This window comes from Episyrphus balteatus, chromosome 3 (assembly GCF_945859705.1).
Source record: "Episyrphus balteatus chromosome 3, idEpiBalt1.1, whole genome shotgun sequence".
Classification (NCBI taxonomy): domain Eukaryota; kingdom Metazoa; phylum Arthropoda; class Insecta; order Diptera; family Syrphidae; genus Episyrphus; species Episyrphus balteatus.
The window spans coordinates 59,569,196-59,581,382 of NC_079136.1; the positions used below are offsets into that span (position 1 = coordinate 59,569,196).

The following is a 12,187-nucleotide window of genomic DNA, read 5'->3' on the forward strand; positions in this document are numbered from 1 at the left end:
GATTTTGTGAACCTAACTGGTCAAATTGGCACCCAGCCAGCCAAGCTTTTAATCAATTTTTAACCAAGAATACAAGCTAAATATGGTTATTTTTTTCCGGGCATGTCACGCAACATACCTGAGTTTCTTAGTTATATTTCGTAGTAATGAATAGGTTTCCCGTACCTATAATTCTAGAGCGACGATTTGTTAACTGACACCGTCTCTCCACATAGAAGGCACGATTTTAAACTAACTCTAAACCTAGGAACACACATGCGATTTTGGTCGCGCGATTATTCTGTCGCAATTTAGATGACAACGATTTCAATGACTGTAGACATAATTTTCAAATTTTTAATCGCGGTAAGCATGTGTGTTAACATTGAAATCCTTGTGATCCTAGCCTAAATGTCTAAATTGATATAAAAGCTACGAAATTAATTCCGCATCACAGCCAAGTTATCAGTTAAGATATGCCGTCGGATGTTTTTGTATTTTTTTATACAAATCTAAATAATTATTCATGCACCTTAAACTTATTACTTATTAACAAGGAACAAATCTAAGGAATTTACTGTCTTAAATGGTATTCTAAAGTTTTAAAAATACTACCACAGTAGGTACCATCAATAGCAGATAGCAGTTATACATGTAAGTAACCTTCTTACTGGGTGGCTGGGTTAGACAAAAAAAAAATAAATTGAAAACATTTCCACTTACAATTTTACGACCTTCTTCGAGTCGATTCAATTCCTGATTTCTTGATTATTTTACTTAAAACGAATTAACAAAAAAAAAAAAAATCCAACTTTCTGATGACCCCAAAGTTGTGAAACTTAAGTGTTTTTAAAAAGGTCTATTCCATTCGTGAGATGATTCAACTTTAGAATGTGTAGTAAACAAACATGCAATAGAGCTCCCCCACACACGACTAAAATCATAATAAAAATTGAAAAAATACGCAGATATTCATTTTTATTTTGTATTTAAAAATTATTTTTTTTTTTTTAATTCACTCAGTTTTTTTATTTTTTTTAATTACTTTCAGTAGCCTTTTTTATGAAACAAAACTTATTTTTTTTTATGAAAATAAACTGGGCTTTAATAAAAAGCACAAAAAATTAATACTCATTAACGTGTTTTTTTGACTTAAATGATATGAAAGTGTAAAAAACAACTTAAAAAACGAAGAAAATTGTGTTTGATGCAAAATTGTGGCGAAACGGTTGTCCGCAGAAAAAAAAGTTCTGAGACAAACTTAAACTGTAGTAAATTTTTGATTGGTTGTAAAAAAAATCTTTCAAATCAAACGTAGTTTGGCAAAGATAAGGCCATTTAAAGGACAAGAGAGCAAAAATCATAAAAACCGTGGTAACTCGATAACGGGACGAAAACGAGAAAATTACCTGTTAAGTTTTTCGACTTAAAATGACCTCAGGAATTCATTATTTTCATTTGGGGCGGTGACTGTGGGACACCCTGTATATATTTTTTCTGCCACCCAAACCCAACTTACAAATAGATACTACTACTACATACTTTTCATATATTCAAGTAATATTTTTAGTTGAAAATTTTTATTTAATTGTATTTAAGGCGTGTTCGTGCACACACCCCTCAAGTGAAAACAGCTTAGCCTAAGTAATTCTGTTTATTTCATTAAATATTCCTCGAACGTGTTTGTTGCTTGCCTGTTGTCTTGATATGCCATCTCAGTACGGGATGTATGTAAATGCTCACATGAAATTTAATAGCTGCATAAATTTTACCATAATAATAAATTTTCTGATAACTTCATTATGCAGATACAAATATTATACGAAGTATCTTAAAGTATATAATGTATAGATCTTGGTAAGGTATAAACCTTTACCTACCTTTTTTTTTAAACTAGCTATCTTCCACATGTTAGGTAGGTTTAAAGGCTGAATTTAACCAATATCATGAAATTTTGATGCTCTTCTTTAGAATCGATTTCGAGTTGCTTCAGGGGCCGTAAAAAATCGAGCGAATCATTATTAAATATCAAAGTGGCATTATTTTGTTAGCGTCATATCGAAATCGACTCCGTAGTCAGCCATAATGGGAGCGAAGTCATTTCGGAAACACGAAAAATTGATAATTCATGTGTGTAAGTTTTGGATCTTCAATTTATGCCTCCCGAATTTTGATACCTCTGGAGATATCTGTGAATCTTTTTTTAAGTCCTATCTGATTATAATTCTTCGTCGTCATGGTGGATTGAAAGGACGCATTGCATTAAAGCAAAGTTAATACACATGCCTTTCAAGGATATAGGTACATAAATGAATTCCTATATTGTTTTTTTTTTTTTTTGTAAATTGCCGATAACATATTTTAAGTATTTTTATGTTTTAATCATTGATGCCGACAACAATGAAGCGCGGCATGACTTGCCTTAATCAGGTTAAACTGAAAAACAAAAGTCTCTATTATAATAGATACGCGGCGGTTGGATTATTGCGGGGACGATTATTTTATCCTCTTTTTTGAACCCTCCACTCTGAATGATGTCAGGTATACAAAAGAAGATGGTTGTTGACAGACATCAGAGATACCTGTGTGGATGAGCGCATCAATGGACGACGACAATAAATGTCAGCCATAATGTTTTTTTTCCTTTGTTTGGCAGATGTTGTATGCGAGAGGCTTTAAAATAAATGACAGACGCTTGATTTTGTATAAATGATGTGGGAGGGAAATGCTTAGTAAGATGCTTTATTTAGTTACACCCACTTTAGTTACAAAAGTTAATTACTTTATATTGAGTGGTGTCATTATTATAGTGGTCAAAAAGGAAGTGCATTGAGGTTAAGGGTGTACTCGTTGGTCGTTGCCTTAAGCAAAAAGAAAATGGCAATGTGGTTATTGATTGGGAAACAATAAACAGGCATATCAATAGTTTGTGGATAGGGATACAGGTGCAAAATACTTATAATGGTAGAAGACGATATACTTGCTTAATAGTTGGTAGGTATACCTAACATTATCAAAAAAGTGTTTCGATATTCAATACATTGAGCTATGCTAGCAGATTATCTGAAGATCAATAGACCAAAAACTAATTTTGCTTATAGGATTACCTGAGTATGGAATTCCGTCACACCACCGCTGCACCACGACTGCACCACGACTGCACCACGACTGCACCACGACTGCACCACGACCGCACCATTTCATTTTTTATAAAAAATTCGCTGCACCATGATACAAATTTTGGATTATTGAAAAATTTTTCATTAAAAATGAAATGGCGTTTACGTGGTGCAATCATGTTAAATTTTAATTTTTTTTTTTTATTCAATTTCTATTTTACTCGGGTAACTACTTTGGCTAAAAAAAGTAAGGCAAATGTACCTATTTGAATAAATGTATTTTACCGACGGTGAATACTGAAGAGCAAAATACTCATATTTCACTCAATTCAACTCAAAATTTAACCGAATAAATGCACTTTCCCTAGGTAAAACCGTTTTTCTTTCTAAAAAAAAAAAAAAAAAATCAAAGACTTTTTTAAATCAATGATGCTTGACTGCAGTAAGTTATCTATTGGGAACCGATGCTTTATCAGAGACTATAGGTCGTTCGTTTCATTTACCTATCTCATAAGCCATGGTGCGAGAACTTGAAACCACTTTTAATATAATATCAGCATTTAGATAGGTACACCGAAAAAAAACCAATATCAATTTAACATTTTTTAAATGTCAAATTAACATTTTTTAAATATCAGCCAAAAATGCTCTATAAAATGTGTTTTTGATATTTAAAATGTTAAAACAACATTTTTATTATCAGGATGATATTTAAATGTCGCATTTTGGAAATTTTTTTTGATATTTTATTATCATTTTTTTTATATCAATTTCTCATTCCAAATTATTGAAAAATATTAAATACAAAATTCTTAATGTGTACTAATTTAAAGGCACTTTGTGTTTTTTCGAAGTAAAATGTATGGTTTAATGAGAAAATTTGTTCGGCACTAAGATTTTACTTCACATAGTTTGGGAGAAAATAACAAAACAATTATATCACCTATAATAGAAAAAATAATATCATCACTATTTTGTAAAGAATATTCTCTTTCAGTAATGTTTTGAAAAAAAGAAAGAAAATTCTTAAAACAATAAAAAAGAAAAGGAAAGAAATAGGTTTCATTAAACTAAAACGTAAAATCTAGTCAACATTGATATTTTTATTGTCAAAGTGAAATTTTCACTATCCACTTAAACTTAAAAAAATGTCAAAATGATATTTTAATTGTAAAAGTGAAATTTTCACTATCCCACCTGAAATTAAAAAAATGTCAAAATGATATGGTAAAATATCAAAATTGATATTTTAATTGTTGGACGACTTTTGTCACTGATAAAATGTTAATTTGATAGCTGTTATTATAAAATTTTTTTTCGGTGATATTAAAATGTACAGCAAAAAAAAAGTGGCTATTTGAATAATTGAGTAGTTTTTGAAATGATTGATAGGACAAAACACATTGAGGAGCTCCAACTTTCAGTAAATTTACAGAAATTATTATCAGGTTCAACCTTTTAAACATAGTCGGTTATTTTCACAAAAATGAATATCGTCCGTCGGCTAATGATGTGAATTTTTCAGGACTATTTCGAAATCTATAAATTTTACATATCAAATATTGTCTCTCTTGCCATCTAATTAAATTAATTATGTTCTTGTAACGATCTCTAGGTACGAATATTTCCAGAAAATTAAATTTTTCTCAAAAAGTGGATTACAACGAGGTTTTAACATATGTCTTAAGCAGTCTGTTAAGTCAAAAATATACAATTTGGTTTTACCATACAGTTGTTTTAACTTAAGTTTATTTATTTGACTCACAATATGAGCGAATATTTTATGAGCCCAATTAATAATAAAAGAAATAAAAGTTGTTATCTATCTTTTAAATACAATTTAATTAAATTTCTCATATAATTTGCAAACAAATATACCGAGTAAACACCTTAAAAATGAATTGTATTTTTTATCTGGTCAGTTCAATCCAATCCAATTAAAAGAAATAAAAACCAAACAATTTCAGTAGATGACTTACTTGATATTCAGGTTTTTAATTAGAATTCAAAAATTATCAGCCAAACCAACTTATCGAAAGTTAGCAACAATTTTCATGATTTATAGTCCTGTTATGTTGTATTCGAGTGACTTTGTGAAAACTTTAAGAAACAAAAAAAAAGTGATTGATTGATTAACTTAAGGTCAAATAGAATAATTCACAATAAAGAACGAAAAATGTTCAAACTCACAGTCAAGGCCAATTTTTTTACCGACTTCCAAAAAGGAGGATATATTCAATTCGCCTGTATTTTTTTTTTATTTGTTACCTCATAACTTTGGACTGAGTGAACCAATTTTGATAATCCTTTTTGTATTGGAATGCTGGTGGCTGCAATGTGGTGCCATTTCAATTTCGTTCAGTTATAGCCGTAGGAGGTAGGAACTATTAGAAAAACCATAAAACCCAGTTTTGATCCATGGAAGTCGGTTTTGTTTTTTGATAAAAAAGATTATAAGAGTGGACAAGTTCAAAATGACAAGTTCCGGTAAAATGTGTTCCCATTTTAGAGATATTTAAAGCTTCTTTTAAATATTTGCTATATTTATATTCGTAAGTATTCAATATTTTTTCTAATATTTATAATAATTTAATTCCCTTTAAAGTTTTAGCTTCAAAGACTTTAAAATATAAACTTTTCTTTGTCTAAACATTTCACAAAGAAAGAGAATTCAAATTAAGTATTTAAACTTTATAAACTCCCCAACTTCAAAAATACTCAAATAAACATAAATAAAAAGTATCCCTTCACTGTTCACTAAAATGTCTACATCTAATGGCGCATTTTCCAACAATGGCTAGTCTCTTTGTTATTATTTCAGAAGGGTGAGAATACCTCCCTCCCAAAGACTAAGTTTCAAAATTAAATTGTAATTTATTGTTATTCACACAACTTCATTTTTACGCAAAACAACAATCTACCCCTTTAAAAAAGCATTTACATTAAAATTTTGGGGGACAAAGTCACAGCCAATGTTAATGTCACCATCACCGCCTTTGCCGACGGACGCGTCCGGACGTTTAATAAATCGTGAAATAACTGCGAAATACCTTCTTATAAAATAAATAAAATTAAATGAAATTCTGAAACAGAACTGCTGTTTGTTAGTTATATAATGGAAGAAGAATTCCTTTGCTATTACATTCACCATTCGTTTTAGGTATAGTGGGCAGTGAAGTTGTTCATTGCGCCATATTGGCTTAACAGGCTAACTTTATAGTTGGTTGTTAAAACAAACAAATTCTTCTCCATTCCTGCATTTCTATGCTGAAATATTTTGGAACATTTTTAATTACCCTTCTATTATAGAAATTCCAAATCAAAAAGCAAAGGGTTTAATTTTGTTAAACTCACAGGTCTCACGAACAAACTTTTATTTTCGTAAAAAAGAGGAATTTTAATTTCAAAGAAATTCGCAATTTTAAAAACAGCTTTTTATTGGTTAGAAAATATTCCGTCTTTGAGACAGTTTAACTTTATTAAAAAAAACAGACGCATCAATGAGCAAGTGGCAGGTACGATTACCTACAATGCACATATTTAAAAAATAAAAAAATAAATCTATCTCATGTCTTCTACTTATTAGAGGGCTCTTGTTATCGTTTCGAACAGGTCTTCGTTAAAATAAGATACAATTTTCGGTTTCCATCGTATTACAATACCTATAACCATTTCAAGGTGACCAAATCAGGGTTTTTTGTCTTATTGAAATATAACTATTTTTTAACTTATCATAGGTATCATAGTGTTGCAAAATCCTCATCAATTTTCTTTTTGTTTTTCAACAAAAAGAAACACTCCTTTCATTAGTAATTTTTATGGCAAAGACAAAGAGGTTTTTTGAAAATCATTGTTAACGGTACCTCCCATTGAACCGTTTTTTTTTTATCCGATTTTCTCCGAAGTTATAAATTCGAATACAACCAAATTTTTTGTTAAAAAGCATTTGTATTAATTCAATGCAAGCCAAAAATAAAATTTGAAAAAAATTAATTTTAGGATTTTTAAAAATTTTGAAAAATCATTTCTGAAAAATCAAATTCTCGAGAAACGGATATTGAATTTTTTTTGAAAGTTTGGTTTTAGATGTTGTTTAGCGATTTTTACAAAATGGCATACCAATTTTATTTTAAAACTTTTTTCAAAAAAATTATTTATAAAAAATTGGTTTTAAAAAAAACGGATCTAACGATTTTGAATTTTTTTCTAAAAATGCATCTAAATAAAAAAAAAAAAATGAAATCGAATACTTGTTTTGGAGGCTAATTGGTTTTCAGATATTGTTTTATTCCTTTGAAAAACGATAATAATTACATTTAAAAAAAATTTCTATATAAAAAGTCCTAAAAATTGAACCCTAAGAGCAAGTTCTTGCGACCCAGTCGTGCATTTTATTTAATGAAGTTGGTAGGAGTATACCGTTTATTCTATTGATTTTTTGGGACTTAAAGGGGTTTTTCCTTGTTTCATAAGAAAAAACCCCATTTCACCTAAAATATTTGTAAAGACTGCTTAGATTATTGTCTTAAATGAAATATTTTTACCAATTCTAATTGGAACATCAATTTTGTTACAATTTTTTCCTGAATTAATTCTTCATTTCATCATTTCCTTAAACAAAAACACACCCTTTTACTCATAATAATTTGGAGAAACATAGATTTTCAACATTTAGAAAATTGTCAGCTTTATGATAAATACTTTTCTTACACATAATTCAACCCCTTTAAAAAACCACCCTTTCACCAAAATACAGGTGAATCAAAATACTAGTAGTTCAAAGTAGAGGTTTTGAAAAATTTTATAGGAACTGCATTTAATCGAAAACCTTAAGGATTTAAGATAATTAATTTTCTAAATTATGAAAACCCTTAACTTGGTTTTTGTTCAGCTTGTTTCGTTTGGACCTTTAACAATTTTGTTAATAAGTAGTTTAAACGATTTTCAAAACAAAGGAGAAAACCGACTTTTGGGGCCAGTGCGTTCACTAATGCAATTGGTATCAAATAAAAGGTGAGGTCAAGTTCATTATGTGGGTTAAATATTTTCAAAATCGTTGATGGGGTTTTTGGGATATTTGAGTTTGAAGTTGCAGATCTATTTTTTTTTTTTTTTTTTTCAAAAAGTTGATTGCAGAATAAATGCAGTACAAAAATCATATTGGTATAAAATGAAAGGTATTTCTCTTGTCTAGGTATAAACCTGCGTCAAATATATTTTTCTCTATTTAATAAAATTGGAGATATTAGGTGTTTACTAGTCAAAATGTGATTTTTTTTAGCGTGGCCTTTGGTGCATCGAAACTCCAATATCTCAATAACCCCTTTAACGATTTTGAAAACATTTAACATTTCTTAACGTGCTTGACCTCACCTTTCATTTGATACCAATTTCATTAGGGAACACACTGGGCCCAGGCTGCATGGAAAAATGGGTCATCTCCTTTCTAAAATCTCTAAAATAATTTTGTATTTTCAAGTTTTTAAATATCAAAATGACTGGTCACCGTAAATTAACGTTTTTATGTTACTTAAACAAGACAAGGAAAAATCTCCTTGTCATCTTAGTAACTTCAATTGTTTATTTCTTTCTTTTCTATCTATTTTTTTTTTTTGTTTTTTTTTTTCAAAATATCTTGGAAACATTTTTATCCTCCAGAGGCTATATTTCAAGAGAAGTCAACCCGAAAATTAGACAGCTCTACAAAAAGATACATGTCTTCTTATAACTTCCATATCTAAACTCATACCTCTATATAGTCTTCTATACCTACAAACTGCTGCCGTGGCCTACAAATAGGCATATCTTTGTTAAAGCATCTTAAAGTTTTTTTGTTGTTGTGTTTTTTGGGTATCTTTTTTTCTTCTTGTTGTCTTCCTGTTATAATTTCACCCCTCAAACGCAGATGAATAAAAAAAAACGAATTTCACTCTGGAAAGTAGGTATGTAATAAATTTTCCATTTTTTTTCTGGTTCAATTCTTAAAATGGAAGATAACACCATAAGAGGCGTAGAAATAGCTCAAGGGGACTCAAAGGCAAAGGGAGTGCAGAGGGAGATTGAACAGGAAAAAAAAACATTCTTTCCAAATTGACGACGTCAGTTATAACAATACAAGATACAGCATCTCCCCAGATGACGATGATGATGAGGATCATGGCGACGACAACGGGAGATGGAAAAGACGAAGGCCTTACACAAAAAAGAATGAAAACGAGCAACTCGCTGTCAGTTCCAATAAGATTCGTAATGAGATTCTTCTTATCTAGATACAAACGGATGCTTTTTTTTGTTACAATTCAACGTGCCTACGCAGTTCATTTGGTTTGGATATTGTTTGGAGGCATATTTTGGGGCCTTTGGTGCCTGCCGGTGATGGTGATGGGGAATATAATAGCGTGAAAGAAAAATAAACCTAAATTGGATAGAGAATTTAAATATAATCAATTTTGAAGGTTTCGATCATAATCTTTAAATAGAATTTTGTATTTTTTCGAAAAAAGAAAATAAATTGAGAACGTTGAATGCAATCGGATGTTTTTGCTGTGGCTTGTGCCACAGAGGAGAAAATTAAATACAATCGCCATCCAAATTACTAGTAAAATATTATATTTCTGGTTATTGTTTTTAATAATTTTATCAAAAAAAATCTTAAAGACTTGGAACAGCTTTCAAAAATTAGACGTTGTTTTAAACAAGCAAAATGACGAAAAGTTAGAATGTAAACTTATAAGATGACTTGGTTTTGTGGGCTGCAAAAACAATTCAAGCATAAATCCCCATCGAATGAAAGTTCTTGCAAATCTGTACTAACCGAAAAAATTATCCCATCAACCAGAGGGATTGAATTTTTAAAGAAAAAAAAATTCTTGATTGCCGCCGCACCACAGTCGCACTCTACCGCCGTTTGGCAGAAAATTGCGCCGCACAACCGCCGCACCATTTCATTTTGTATGCAAAATTCAGCAGATAATCTACGGAGAAGCAAATGTCGTTTTCGATTGGTTTCACTCAAGGATTCACTCATTCTGAAATCCAATAAAACAGTTTGAATCGTTTCCACTCAATTCTGAAAGTTTGTATCGGTGTTAGTGAATAATCAAATAAAAAAATTTAATTTTGTACGAGAAAATTTTGTTTGACATTTATTTTCTATGTATAAGTAATTTTGAGTCGATTCTGATTTGAAATCAAGAAGAGAATTTTACTTCTGAGAAGAGTTTAAGCTGTCATGTTTTTGTGAATAAAACGCTTTCAGAAGGCTTCTGAATGCTTCCGGACGCTTCCGGACGGCCAATCGAAAACGACAAAAAATTCTACATATTGACATACCTAAATATATTCAAAATAGATGTTCTAAAAATTATTAAAGCTCAAAAGTATCTAATTTCAATGATATTAGCTTGCTGCATCCGAAGGCATCACAACACTTAAAATTTAGCACTCTTAAGGACTTTAGTGAATTTAAAATGACAATAAGAAACAGCTTTAAATTTGAATTTTATAGTCAGAAATTTGGCTTTATATTCAAAACTTGTAAGAATTTTCAGCTTAGGTAAAAAGCAAGTCGAATTTAGCGAAAAATTTAGTGCTTTGAATGTATTACATTTCTTAATCCAATAAAAGATAAGTAGGTAGGTATTACAAATCAAGGATGTTCCGTTAAATATTTTAGTTTATTTAGATATATCTTCTTTTTTTTTTACCGACTTTCAAAAAGGAGGCATTCAATTCGTCTGTAATTTTTGTTTTGTTTGTAACGTCATAACTTTGGACTGAGGTAACCAACTTTGATAATTCTTTTTGTATTGGAAAGCTGGTGCATGCCTGTGGTCTCATTTCAAGTTCGTTCAGTTCTGGCTATAGAAACTATGAGAAAAACCATAAAACCCAGTTTTGTTCCATGGAAGTCGGTTTTGTTTTTTTGATAAAAATGATTATTAAATGCTTCTTATTTTTGTATACGTTTCTTACGTAGTTCGATTTAAATTTAATATTTTTATATTGAAAAAAAAAAAATAAGATCACAAGTATTTAATTTCAATTAAATTAAATTACGAAAATTTACTTTTACTTAGTTTTTATTTCAGATTTCTTATATTTTAATACTTTTGATTATATTTTAATGTAATGTTAGCCATATTCCAAGGAAATTAAAAATTTTTAATTTAGAATTTTTAACCGTGTATTTATTTTTTCAACCAGTTTAAACAAGCACGATAAATTTTTATTAGAAAATTATGAAGTTAAGAATTTTGTATCATTCCTTGGATTCGGTTTTTTCAAAAAGTATATTTTTGACCAAGAAATAAATATTTATTTTATTAACCCTTTCGGACCCAGCGTTACTCTCATGTAACATATTTTTAAAAATTCGCAGAAAATATTCTATTAAATAATTTTTTAGGTTTCGATGGCTTAATTGAAAGATAATAATTCCTCGTTACTGTAGGTATTATTACAAAAAGTTCGTCAAATATCATACTTTTAAATTTTTTTTTATCGAAAAAGGGACTGAAATTGACATTTTTTTGTTTTTTTTTTTTTTGCAGATTTTTTTTTATATATGGTCATTATTTTGAAAAAAAAAAGATATAAAAAATGTTAAATCCTGAAAGTGTTTTGTTTTTTGGCTTAGAAGAAGTAGCATACATTATTGTTCCATAAAAAGTTATTTTCTCAGTTGTCCGACTTTTTTGGTGGTCATAGGCAGTGCATGTTACTTATAATATGAGAGTAACACATTATTTTTGCTATTTATTATTTTGGAAAATAACTTTTTGCTATTCATATTTCTTAGTTGTGATGTTTTTGACCCGAAAATAAAAAAAATAATTATCTCTATTTTATTACATATTCTGACCATCATTTTGTGAATCTTTTGTGATAAGATACCACTAGGTAGTGATCTTACCAAACCGGGCAACCCCCAGATTAAATTCTATATACAATGGTTGGCCATCCTTTAATTGAGAAGAATTTTTTTCTCATAGGCATATTATGTCAATTTTTTAGCCTTAAATTTTTGTACTTAGATCAAAAATTTTTTTTAGTTGCCAGATTTGAATTTTATTTATTATGACCGAATT

At 29.6% G+C, this 12,187-nt stretch overlaps 1 protein-coding gene across 3 annotated transcripts in view; it reads right to left on the reverse strand.

The window, feature by feature from the left end:
* LOC129915558 (homeobox protein abdominal-B) overlaps positions 1-12,187 on the reverse strand; it is a 91,629-nt gene that overhangs the window by 43,325 nt on the left and 36,117 nt on the right. The gene's annotated exons all lie outside the window — the stretch shown is intronic.